The following is an 11,360-nucleotide window of genomic DNA, read 5'->3' as shown; positions in this document are numbered from 1 at the left end:
TTCTTCCACCCCCTTCCCACTTCCTTCCTTCTTTCCTCCCCTTCCCTCTTCTTTCCTCCCCCCTTCCCCTTCCCTCCCGTCTCCCTCTCCTTTCTTCCCTCCCTCTCCCATCCTCTCCGGTTCTTCCCCCCTCTTTCCTTCCTCCCTCTCCACGCTGCCCTCCCTCCCCTCCCTCTCTCCCCCCTCCTCTCCTCCCGGGCCTCCCTCCCTGCTCCCTCCCTCCGCCCGCCCGCTCCCACCATCATCAGTATTCCGCTCCCGTCTCCGCCGCTCTCGGCTGCTCTCGGTCGCTGCCGCACCGTCCGAGGCGGGGGCCGGGGCCGGGGCCGGGGCCTGGGGGGGGGTGGGGTGGGGGGAGAGCGGCGCCGGCGGGCCCGAGGAGGGAGGAAGGAAGGAAGGAAGGCTGGAAGGAAGGAAGCCAGGAAAGAAAGAAGGAAAGAAAGGAAGGCAAGAAGGAAGGCGGGCGGCAGGCGAGGGCGCCGGGCCGGACGGCAGGCGGGCGCGAGGCGAGGAGGCAGAGCGGCCCCCCCAGCCCCACCGCCGCCCTGCGGAAGCCCCCTCCCCACCCAGGAGCCGGGGAGGGGGGAGAGCGCGAGAGGCTCCAGGCCCGGCCGCAGCCCCGCCCCCCGCGCCTCCCCGCAGCGGGCCTTGCACCCCAAATTCCTGAGCCTCATTGGGGGGGTCCTCCCCCCACGGGCCGGGCATGCTGCCCCCCGGAAGGAACCCCTCTCCTCGCTGTGAGTAGCCGCCAAGGGGCACGGGTCGGGGGCGGGGGCCGGAGGCGGAACCGCGGGGGGTGGGTGGGGGGCATTCGCTAATTGGGGGACAGTGGTCTTAGGCCTCCTCCGAGATGGGGGGGATGGCAGAGGACAGGGGGCGGGGCCTAATGGGAGGCAGAAGCCGGTGGGGGAGGCGACTGGGTGGGGGTTCTCCGGGCCGGGCGAGTTCTGTGCTGTGGGAGGGGGTTGTCGCCGCTGCCTGGGGACAGGTTGTGGGGGGTGCGTCCGGCGGTCGCTGCGTATCCAGCTGTGGGGCTGAGGAAGTAGGCTCAGGGTGGGGGGCTCTCCGGGCGTAGGTCCGGACCCCCCTTTCTGGGGCGGGAGTCCAGGTTCTTCCTCTCCCCATGGCCCCTCCCACCCTCCACACCGCTGCTGCTTGGGGTGCGGGGGGCACGCCAGTGATGGGGAGGGGGGAGAGGCGGGCACGGGGTTTCCTTGGTGACCGCGCCTGGCAAGAGCGGTTGCCGTGGCAACCGGGGAGAACCGGGGAGTTTGGGAAGTGAAAATGGGAAAGACGGAGGGGGTGATTGGGGAGTGAGACAACCCCCTCCCCAGTCTTCAGCCCTTCTCCCTCTGGGGTCACCCCGCCTCTCCTGGTGAGCGGCTCGGACCCCTGCCCCTCCCTCTCTCCAAGACCCCCGTTCCCTGACCCCACTAGGCTTTGGGGCCTTCTATCCTTGAGCACGTGTCTTTCCAGGACCACTGCCTCTCCCACCTCCCTCCGCCCTCCCCCCCTGGAAACCTCTCCTCCTGGAGACCCCCGCCCCCCATTTGCTGCCTCCTCCCCAGGCTTCCGACCCTCACACCTGCTCTTCTAGGACCTTCTAAGACACGGCACCTGCTCCTCAGGATTCTCTAACCCCCATCTCTGACAATCCCCCAGATATCCCTCTCCAGACCTTCTGTCCAGGAGACCCTCACTTCAGCCGCCCTCTCCTCCAGCTCCCTCCTCCCACTTCTTCCCCGCCCCTCTTTGGGCCTTGCACCCCAGCCTCTCCCCTTTCTCCCCAACACCCCCAGTCGCCTTCTCCTTAGCCCATCACTCTCTGAAACATCCTTCTATGACCTTTCTTCACCCAGAGACCCCCTCCATCGTTGTCTCCTCACCCCATAGTACTCCCCAATCTCAGACCCCCTCCAATCCTAGCTCTCTCCTTTTGGGAACGTCTCCTTCCAACTCACCACCAATCCCGGGCCCTCAGGGTTTCCCCCATCTCTATGCCCCTGCCTCCCTGGGGTCCTGTCCTGCCAGGGGCCCAGCCAGTCTCTCTCCAGGACTCGAGTCTCCAGAGCCCAGGATGGCCTCTTACCCACCCCTCCACCCCTTCGCCTCCTCTCTGGACCCCCATCTCCTTCCCCAGACCTCCTCACCTCTGCTCTCCTCCTAGGCGCCCTCCCCTCCTCCCTGCCCCCTCCCCGCAGCCTCTGGTGACTTTCTGTCGGGGTGGGGAATTCCCGTGGGGAGAGCCCAGCTGGGAACGGGGAGGGGGAAGGGAGCCTCGGGGCTGCCCCTCGGCCCCCTCCCCGCCCCCCTCTCCAGCTGGGAGCTGCAGTGGCGCCTCCGCAGCGCCCCATTGCTATGCGCCTCACATCCCAAGTCCCGGCCGCGCAGCCGCCAGACAGGAACTCGGGCTCCAGGCAGCTGGGAGTAGCCGGAGCCGGCTTCTCTCCTGGTCCAGGAGCCTGAAAACTCCCGCCCCCCACCCCCGGACCGCGGCCAGGACCGCACCTCCCTCTTCCTGTAGCATCTTCCGCAGCCTTCGCCTTCTAACCTGCCTTTCCGCAGCCTCCACTTCCCCTTCCCACCTTCCTCCTCCTCCCTGGGGCTCCTCTCCTCCTGGCCACCAGATTGTCCAAACGCACACAGAGAAAGGAGGGACAGAGAGTGAAGCCGCCGAAAGGCGGGGAGAGAGACACAAGGAAGGGAAGGGTGGGAGCCAGGGAAAGAGGCACAGAGGGAGAGAAGGGACCCAGCCTCCGAAACAGACATACAGGCAATTAGGGCATCAGCACGGAGTCACGGAGTTACTCACTTAATTTCCGAAAGAAAGAGTCGGGGAGCCAGGGACACACGCCACTCCCACCCAGAGAGCAGACACGCGGGTGAGGCAGAGACGCAGGGAGCCACAGACTCAGGGAGGGCGGGGCAGACCCACGGGGTGCCTGCTGGGGCCAGCAGGGAGCCGGGGGACACTGGCCACCAGAGTTCTGGGGGATTAGAGGCCGCTTCTGACTTGTCAGAGGGACCCCAAGTCAGCGACAGAGAGTGGGAGCGTGCGAGGAAGACACGGGGCACATGGAGGCAAAGATTCCCCTGGCAGGTACACACACACACACACACACACACACACACACACACGAGCACACAGTCATTCACTGGCAGCCAGAGACCCCGATGTGGAACCAGAGAGGCCCAGTTGCAGACGCAGCCCCCACACTCAGTCAGCCAGTGGTCAGGAGAGACAGGGAGCAGTCCCCAGACCTGTAGTCGTGTGTCACACAGAGACACACACAGTCCTTCGTACACAGACCTGGAGGGAGAGACAAAGGTAGGAGGCCCTTGCCTCTTGGTCCTGTGGCCTCGTGGCCTCACGCTCACGGACAGACACAAGGCAAAAGGCACGGAGGTGGCCCCAGAGCTACAGAGATGCAGCCCCAGGTGCCGCTAAGACAGTCACAGAGCTGCGCACACACCAAACCTAGTGCCAGCGTGGGGGGCACGTCTGTGCACTGCAGGGAGGGCCAGCCCCATCGGGCTCCAGCAGTCACCCTTAATCCCACTCAGAGACAGCCCGGAGAGTGTTCCTCTCGCCATGGGGCTCCTCAGGGACCTCCTCACCGTCCGAGAGGTCAGCAGAATTAAGACATCAGGTGTCAGAGGGCGCTGGCATCTCTCACAAGCAGAGGCTGTGCACACATGTGCCCGCACACACACCCTCAGGGCCCATGCAGAGAGGCCGATCTTCAGGCAGAGGTGCTGTGGGTTGGGGATTGGGGGGGTGGTGGCCGCTGAATCCTCAGTCCCTTCCGGAACCCTGGCCCTGCTTTCTTGCCAGGGTCCCCACCCCCTCAATCACCTGTCTCACCTGTCTCACCTGCTAGGACACCTGCTGTGTAGCTCACACTGGCTCTCTCTCTCCATCCTCTCTGCCTATGTTTCACCCCTTCCCACCCCACTCTCTCTGGCCGGGCATCTGTCTCAAGGTGTCACTTGGACCTCCTGTCTCTGTCAAGCCGTCTCGCCTATCCATCTCCCCTCATCTTCCCTGGGACTGACCCTTCGCCCTCCCAGCCCCGTGTCTTGCTGGCCTGGCCCATCTGTCTAGTCTGTGGACTCATTCATCAGTCTTTCCCTCTCCCACCCATCTGCTGTGAAACCTGCCTCTATTTCTGTCTGCTCGACACCGCTCTCTGTGCCTCTCTTCTTTGTCCCTCTGTGTCACTCGCCCTCACCTCTCGCTGCTGTTCCTGCAGCCTGTCTGCCTCCCCGCCTCCCCTGCTCCTTTCCGGTGGCTCCCTCTCCCCACATCCCTGAGGACTCACTTACACTGGGGTCCTCCGGCGGCCCAAGAGGGTTATTTTCCCCCAGTGCTTTCAACATGTTTAATTTGTTGCCAACATTGTTTAAATTAGAGATTTCGCATAAAAATCTAGACTGTCAGCTTTTGGAATCGTCTTCCCCCTGGATAACTGTGGGTTGTGCTCAGGTGTGCAGGGCCACCACGCCCCACTCTCCCCTCTAACCAGCATCGTGATCATCTTCCCTGCTGGGCTCCGTAGACAGAGGAGTTTGCAACCTCTGCTGTTTGCTCCTCTTCCTCTCTGCTCCGTCTTTGTGCCCTGTCACCCTCTCCACTCTCCTTCCCTTGGTTTCCCTTGCCAGGTCCTCTCTCTGCCCCTCCTCCTTCATCCCCCCATCAGTTTGCCCTAACTCCAAGCCTCACTTTGACTGGGCCCTGTTTCCACTTAAATGGCCTCCTTCCCTTGCCAAGAGCAGGAAGTCTTATCCTTCTCTGGGAGAAGTGGTTCTTAAGACTGCCAGGGCGCAGAGCACACACCCATTCTCCAGGGCCAGGGTCTGCTGTGAAACTGCCAGCCCCTCACAGTGTTGGAAAGTCAGCGTTGCATGAAGGCACCATGTTGCAACCTGTCCTTCGCAGCTGGCTGATGGCTGGGGTGGGCCACAGACCCCACACTCTTGTCCCCAACATGTGGCATCACAGCCCGTAGGCAAGGGGTAGGCTTCTCTGTACACCAGGCTGCACATTTGGCCCCAGAGCAGGTGGAGAGCAGGGGCTGCCTTAGAGGACCTGGCATGCGGACCCTGTTTCCAGAGGGAGGGCCTCACCTCCAGATAGGGGTGCAAAGGACAGGGCTCCCCTTTGTGCCTGGCAGCGCTCAAGCCCAGCAGCAGTCCCTCCACCATCACCCTTGCTGGATGAAGGGGGCACGTCTTTGTGTCCTCTCTGGCGGGGTACGGGAAACCTCATTAACTCTGAGTTTGGAGACCCTCTGTCCCCACTGGGGAGAACCTCCCTTCCCTTCTACTCCCAATTCCTGAGGCTGGGCTGGCTCCGCCAGACAGAGGGTGGCAGGAGAGTAAGAAGAGTGGCAGGATGCCCCTTGTTGCCTGGAAACCCACGCACAACTGTTGTCATGGCAGGCAGAGGTGGAGGGGCTGCCTTGGAGACCCACGAGAGGGGCTGGTGGGGGCTCACCGCAGGAGGCAGGCAGGAGCCCAGGGGACTGCTGGTTCCCCAGGAGGGATGCTGAGAGTGAGAATGGGGGGTGTCTGGTAGTATCTGGGATCCTGGTGGGAGGTTGAGAGACCTAGACAGAGACAGGCCAGGCATGGTGGCTCACGCCATCTCAACACTTTGGGAGGCTGAGGCGGGTGGATCACCTGAGGTCGGGAGTTTGAGACCAGCCTGGCCAACATGGTGAAACCCCGTCTCTACCAAAAATACAAAATCAGCCAGGTGTGGTGGTGTGAGTCTGTAATCCCAGCTACTCAGGGGGCCGAGGCAGGAGAATCGCTTGAACCCGGGAGGCAGAGGTTGCAGTAAGCCGAGATCATGCCGTTGTACTCCAGCCTAGATGACAAGAACAAAACTCCATCGCCAAAAGAAAAAAAAAAAAAAAAAAAAAAAACCTAGTTGGAGAGGAGGAAGAGAGTGAGGCAGGGCGGGAGGGGGCAACAGCCCCAGCCACTCCCAGGCTCACTGTGCCCCCCCAGATGCTGCACCAGCCCAGGGAGTTGAGCTTAGGCCCCAGAGCTCTTGTTCAAACACTGCAACAAAGGTCAGAAGGCTGTGCAGCCACAGCTCCACTGGAGAGGCCAGCCCCAGGTGGTAAATGCAGAGGAGACTGGCCCTCCCCTTGCCTTGAACCCTCTCTCCAGAGCTGGAGATGATCATGATCGTAGCTAACTGATTGAGAGCATGCCACGAGCCAGGCTCAGTGCTTAGCCTCTTATGTGGATTTTTTCCATGTATTCCTCGGGCAACCCTGCAAGGAGGCACAGCCATCATCCCTGGTTTGACAGATGGGGAAACTGAGGCCCAGAGAGGTGGGGTCCCTTGCCCAAAATAATACATCTAGAAATGGCAGAGCCATTTCTAAACCCTGGTGTGGGCCGCCCTGCAGGTCGCCTCCCTCCATGAGGCTATTGCTTTACAGAGGGGGAAACTGAGGCCAAGAGAGGAGAATGCACTGGTCCATTGGGCCCTAAAAGTGGAAATTCTATTTTATTTATTTTTTTTTTGAGACAGGGTCTCACTCTGTTGCCCAGGCTGGAATGCAGTGGCGCGATCTCGGCTCACTGCAACCTCTGCCTCCTGGGTTCAAGCAATTCTCCTGTCTCAGCCTCCTGAGTAGCTGGGACTACAGGCACGCATCACTACACCTGGCTAATTTTTTTTTTTTTTTTTTTTTTTTGTATTTTATGGTAGAGACACCGTTTCACTGTGTTGGCTAGGCTGGTCTCAAATTCCTGACCTCAAGTGACCCACCTGCCTCAGCCTCCCAAAGTGCTGGGATTACAGGTGTGAGCCACTGCACTCGGCCATAAAATTGTTAATAATCACAATAATTAGATTGTTAATAACAATACACTCATAGAAGGTTAGACTTTTGGGGTTGGGGGAGAACAGGGTCTTGCTCTCTAACCCATGCTGAAGTGCAGTGGCACAACCACAGCTCACTGCAGCCTTGACCTCCTGGGCTCAAGCGATCCTCCTGCCTCAGCCTCCCAAGTAGCAGGGATTACAGGCAGGCACCACCACACCCAGCTAATTTTTGTATTTTTTCTAGAGAGGGGGTTCTCACTATGTTGCCCAGGCTGGTCTGGAACTCCTGAGCTCATGCGATCCTCTTTGCCTTGGCCTCCCAAAGTGCTGGGATTACAGGCATGAGCCACCACGGCCAACAAGTCTAGACTTTTGAAGGCATTGAAGCTGCTATAACTTAGGGGCTGTCAGGTTCTCAATCTTGTTTATGCCTCTAAAGCACCAGAAGGGAAAGGATTCCCCATGCTGATTCTCACAGTAGAGAATCAGCCCTCACCGACGTGGGGGTTGTAGGATCTTGTTGTGGGAAGGGCAAGACCCCAAATGTGATCCCATGGGCCCCCCACTCCTTGACAGATGAGTGGTTTTGATCCAGCCAGAAATGCTGGATTTACAATGGCAGAGAAGTGGCAGGGTTGGGTGGGGAGGGAGCTGAGTCACGGAATGGAAAAACTGTTTATTCTTCTGACCTGTAAGAATAAATAACTTTTTTTGTTTTTTAAGACGGAGTCTCGCTCTGTCACCCAGGCTGGAGTGCAGTGGTGCTATCTTGGCTCACTGCAACCTCCACCTCCCAGGTTCAAGGGATTCTCCTGTCTCAACCTCTTGAGTAGCTGGGATTACAGGCACGCACCACCATGCCTGGCTAATTTTTTGTATGTTTAGTAGAGACGGGGGTTTCACTGTGTTGGCCGGCCTTGTCTCGAACTCCTGACCTCAAGTGATCCTCCCGTCTCGGCCTCTCAAAGTGCTGGGATTACAGGCGTGAGCCACTGCGCCCGGCCGAGAATAAATGATAACTTTTAATGTAGCTGTCACTTAAGTGTCAAGCACTGTACATGGTCACCAGGAACCCCAACAAGGTGGGGTTCCTATTAATAGGTGTCATTATCTTCACAGACTGCAAGGCGGAGCCTGGGGCGGGGGACACAGGGAGAAAGTGGCCAGCCAGAGTTTCAACCCAGTTTTCCTCAACACCAACACTCTTTCCACCTCTCCATCCTTCCTCTTCACAGGACGGTGTGATGAGGTAGATGAGGAGAAGGAGGATCTTCTGGATCCTGGAATAAGTTCACTGAGCATTTTCCTTTTATGCCCCAGGCATTTCCCTAAACTCATCACAGATATCAGACCTTCCCCACCTACAGGTGAGCAGACCGAGGTCCTGAGGGGTGAAGTTCCCTTTGCAAGCCAACATGGCTAGTAACTGTGGCAGCTGAGGTTCAAACCCAGGTCTAGTTGATTCTAAGGCCCGCCTTGAGCCACACCCCTATACAGAGCTCTGGAGAGGAGAGGAGGGGGTTTCATTCTTCATCCCGAAATGGAATATAGGAGTGAGATGGGCACTTAGAGACCCTTCAACCCCTTGCTGTGAGACCTGCATCCCCTGGGAAACAGAATGACAGCCTCACCCTAGATATGGCGATGCAGAATCTGCGGTTTTTTGTTATTATTGTTATTTTGAGACAGAGTCTCGCTCTGTCACCGAGGCTGGAGTGCGTGGTGCAATCTCGGCTCACTGCAACCTCCGCCTCCCGGTTCAAGCGATTCTCCTGCCTCAGCCTCCTGAGTAGCTGGAACTACAGGCAGGTGCCTCAACGCTCAGCTAATTTTTGTATTTTTATTAGAGACAGGGTTTCACCATGTTGGTCAGGCTGGTCTCAAAACTCCTGACCTCAAGTGATCCGCCCGCCTCAGCCTCCCAGAGTGCTGGGATTACAGGCGTGAGCCACTGCGCCTGGCCAGAATCTGCCTCTTAACAAGATTCCCAGACAGCTGGACACACATTCATGTCTGAGAAGTATTGCTCCAGTTCACATAGTTTTCAGCTTTTTATGACTTTTAGCAGCACCCTTTTGTTGTAAGCAAAATAACTATGCACAACCCTGTGAGCGAAAACAGATCAGATCAGCGTCCTTCCTAGGCAGGACCCCTATGAGTAGAGCTGGCTGGGGCCACGCCCCTCCCCACCTGCAAACTCACTCTCACGCCCCACTGCCCGAGCCTTGGCAACAAATACTATTGTAAAAACCACTAATGCCAGGCCAGGGCCCAGTTCTCTTCTGGGGTGAATTCAGTCCAGGGGTGTTAAGCTGCCCCATCCCAGCACAGAATCACAGTCCAGGGACCTGGAAGTTCAGGTTTTTTTCTTTCCTTTTTTTCAGACGGAGTCTCGCTCTGTTGCCCAGGTTGGAGTGCAGTGGCGCCATCTGAGCTCACTGCAACCTCTGCCTCCTCGGTTCAAGTAATTCCCCTTTCTCAGCCTCCCCAGTAGCTGGGATTACGGGCGCCCGCCACCAGACACGGCTAATTTTGTATTTTTAGTAGAGGTGGAACTTCACCATGTTGGTCAGGCTGGTCTCAAACTCCTGACCTCAGGTAATCCGCCCACCTTGGCCTCCCAAAGTGCTGGGATTACAGGCGTGAGCCACCACGCCCGGCCCTCTTTTCTTTTTCTTTTTCTTTTTCTTTTTTTTGGAAGTTCAGTTTTTATCTCAAAGCCTACCCAAATCTGGCTATCCATGGGTATGGCAGTGACCTCACCGTGCCTCAGTGTGCCCTTCTGTAAAATGGGCAGCAGCAGCTTTCGCCATGGGCCCCTTGCGGGGACTGAATGAGCTCTTGCGGGCGGCTCCCGCAGCTCAGGCCTGGCACAGGCAACCAAGGCAGCGCTGGCCAGGTGCTCGGGCCTCATACTCTCCATAACGTTCCGTTTCTCCAGCTGTGATCTCCCTGGCTTGTCCATGAGTCCTATAAGAGTCCTGTGAGGTAGCTGGGCAGGGCCAAGGAGCAGACGGAGCGACACTTCAGGGACTCAGGCAGAAGCAGTTCCAAGTAGGATCAGTGGTTAGATCCATGCTGTCCAACACAGTAGCTGCCACAGCCACTGCCACGCGTGAGCACCAACAGTCACATCAAGTCAAATGAAGAATTTAGTCCCTGTTCATTCTCGACATACGTCACGTGCTCCATAGCCTCATGTGGCCGGTGGCCGCCAGTGCTGGACGGCACGGAGAGAACATTTGCATCACTGCAGAGAGTCTATTTGATGGTGATGCATTGAAATATTGAAATATAGCCAGGTGCCGTGGCTCACGCTTATAATCCAGCACTTTGGGAGGCTGAGGCAGGAGGATTGTTTGAGCCCGAGAGTTTGAGACCAGCCTGGGCAACATGGCAAAACCCTATCTCTACAAAAATACAAAAAAAATTAGCCAGGTGTAGTGGTCCACTCCTGTAGTCAGCTACTCGGGAGGCTGAGGCGGGAGGATCACCTGCGCCTGGGAGGTGGAGGCTGCAGTGAGCCGAGATCACGCCACTGCACTCCAGCAGAAATTTGTGTGATGTGTGTGTGTATGTATGTGTGTGTATATATATGTATGTGTGTGTGCGTGTGTGTGTGTGTGCATATGTATACAGTTGACCCCTGACCAACTTGGGGGCTAGGGGTGCCAGCCCCCTGTGCAGTTGAAAATCTGCATGTAACTTTTGACTCCCCTAAAACTTAACTACTAATAGTGCCCTGTTGATTGGACACCCTACCAATAACATAAACAGTCAGTTAACACATTCATGTTAAATGTATTCCATCCTGAATTCTGACAATAAAGTGAGCTAGAGAAAAGAAAATGTTATTGAGAAAATGCTAAGGAGGAGAAAATACATTTACTAGCCACTAACTGGAGTGTATCATCGTAACGGGCTCCCCTGATTGTCTTCACGTTGAGTAGGCTGTGAGCAGGAGGAGGGGGCGGTTGTCTTGCTGCCTCGGGAGTGGCAGAGGCAGGAGAAAGTCCACATATAAGTGGACCACACGGTTCAAACCCCTCTCCTTCAAGGGTCAACTGTAGTCCTCCACTGGCTGGTAAATAGCTCACCTCAGCCCTTCCTGGCTCCCCACCACCCCCCACCCAGCCCTCCCAGCCCCCTGTCTTCTGAAACCTGCTGTTAATTCCCATTTCTCCGATGAGGAAACGGAGTGACCGCAGGGTACTGTTCCTAGCAGAAAATTGGCAGCACCAGGGGGTCGGAGCCCAGGTTTCTCCTTTTTCCGGCTTCCAGCCAGGCTCCGAGTCCTATATGTCACTTGTTGGTCACTTGCTGTGTGCCAGGCCCTACTTGGGCCCCCTTGCCACAGCCCCGTGCAGCATCATCAGAGAGGCTGCAGCTGGCCCAAGGTGGCACAGCCAGGGACTGGGCGGGAGCCGGGTGGGCGGTGTGTCCCCAGCTCCCCTGCTGCCCTGTGGGTGTGACCAGAGCGAGGCACCGCCTGTGAGTGGAGATTGGGGCTGGG

General features: G+C 57.7%; 1 protein-coding gene across 1 annotated transcript in view; it reads left to right on the top strand.

Annotated features, from left to right (window-relative positions):
• Window positions 1-246: 246 nt before the first annotated feature.
• Window positions 247-11,360, top strand: part of LRRC4B (leucine rich repeat containing 4B) — a 51,168-nt gene continuing 40,054 nt past the window's right edge. Inside the window, exon 1 of the mRNA XM_054464906.2 lies at window positions 247-737. The gene's annotated coding sequence lies outside the window, so the exon portion shown is untranslated. The remainder of the gene's footprint in view (window positions 738-11,360) is intronic.

Source organism: Pongo pygmaeus, chromosome 20, assembly GCF_028885625.2.
Source record: "Pongo pygmaeus isolate AG05252 chromosome 20, NHGRI_mPonPyg2-v2.0_pri, whole genome shotgun sequence".
NCBI classification, from domain to species: Eukaryota; Metazoa; Chordata; class Mammalia; order Primates; family Hominidae; genus Pongo; species Pongo pygmaeus.
Note: the sequence above shows the minus strand (reverse complement) of the source record. Positions and strands in the feature narration are given on the sequence as shown.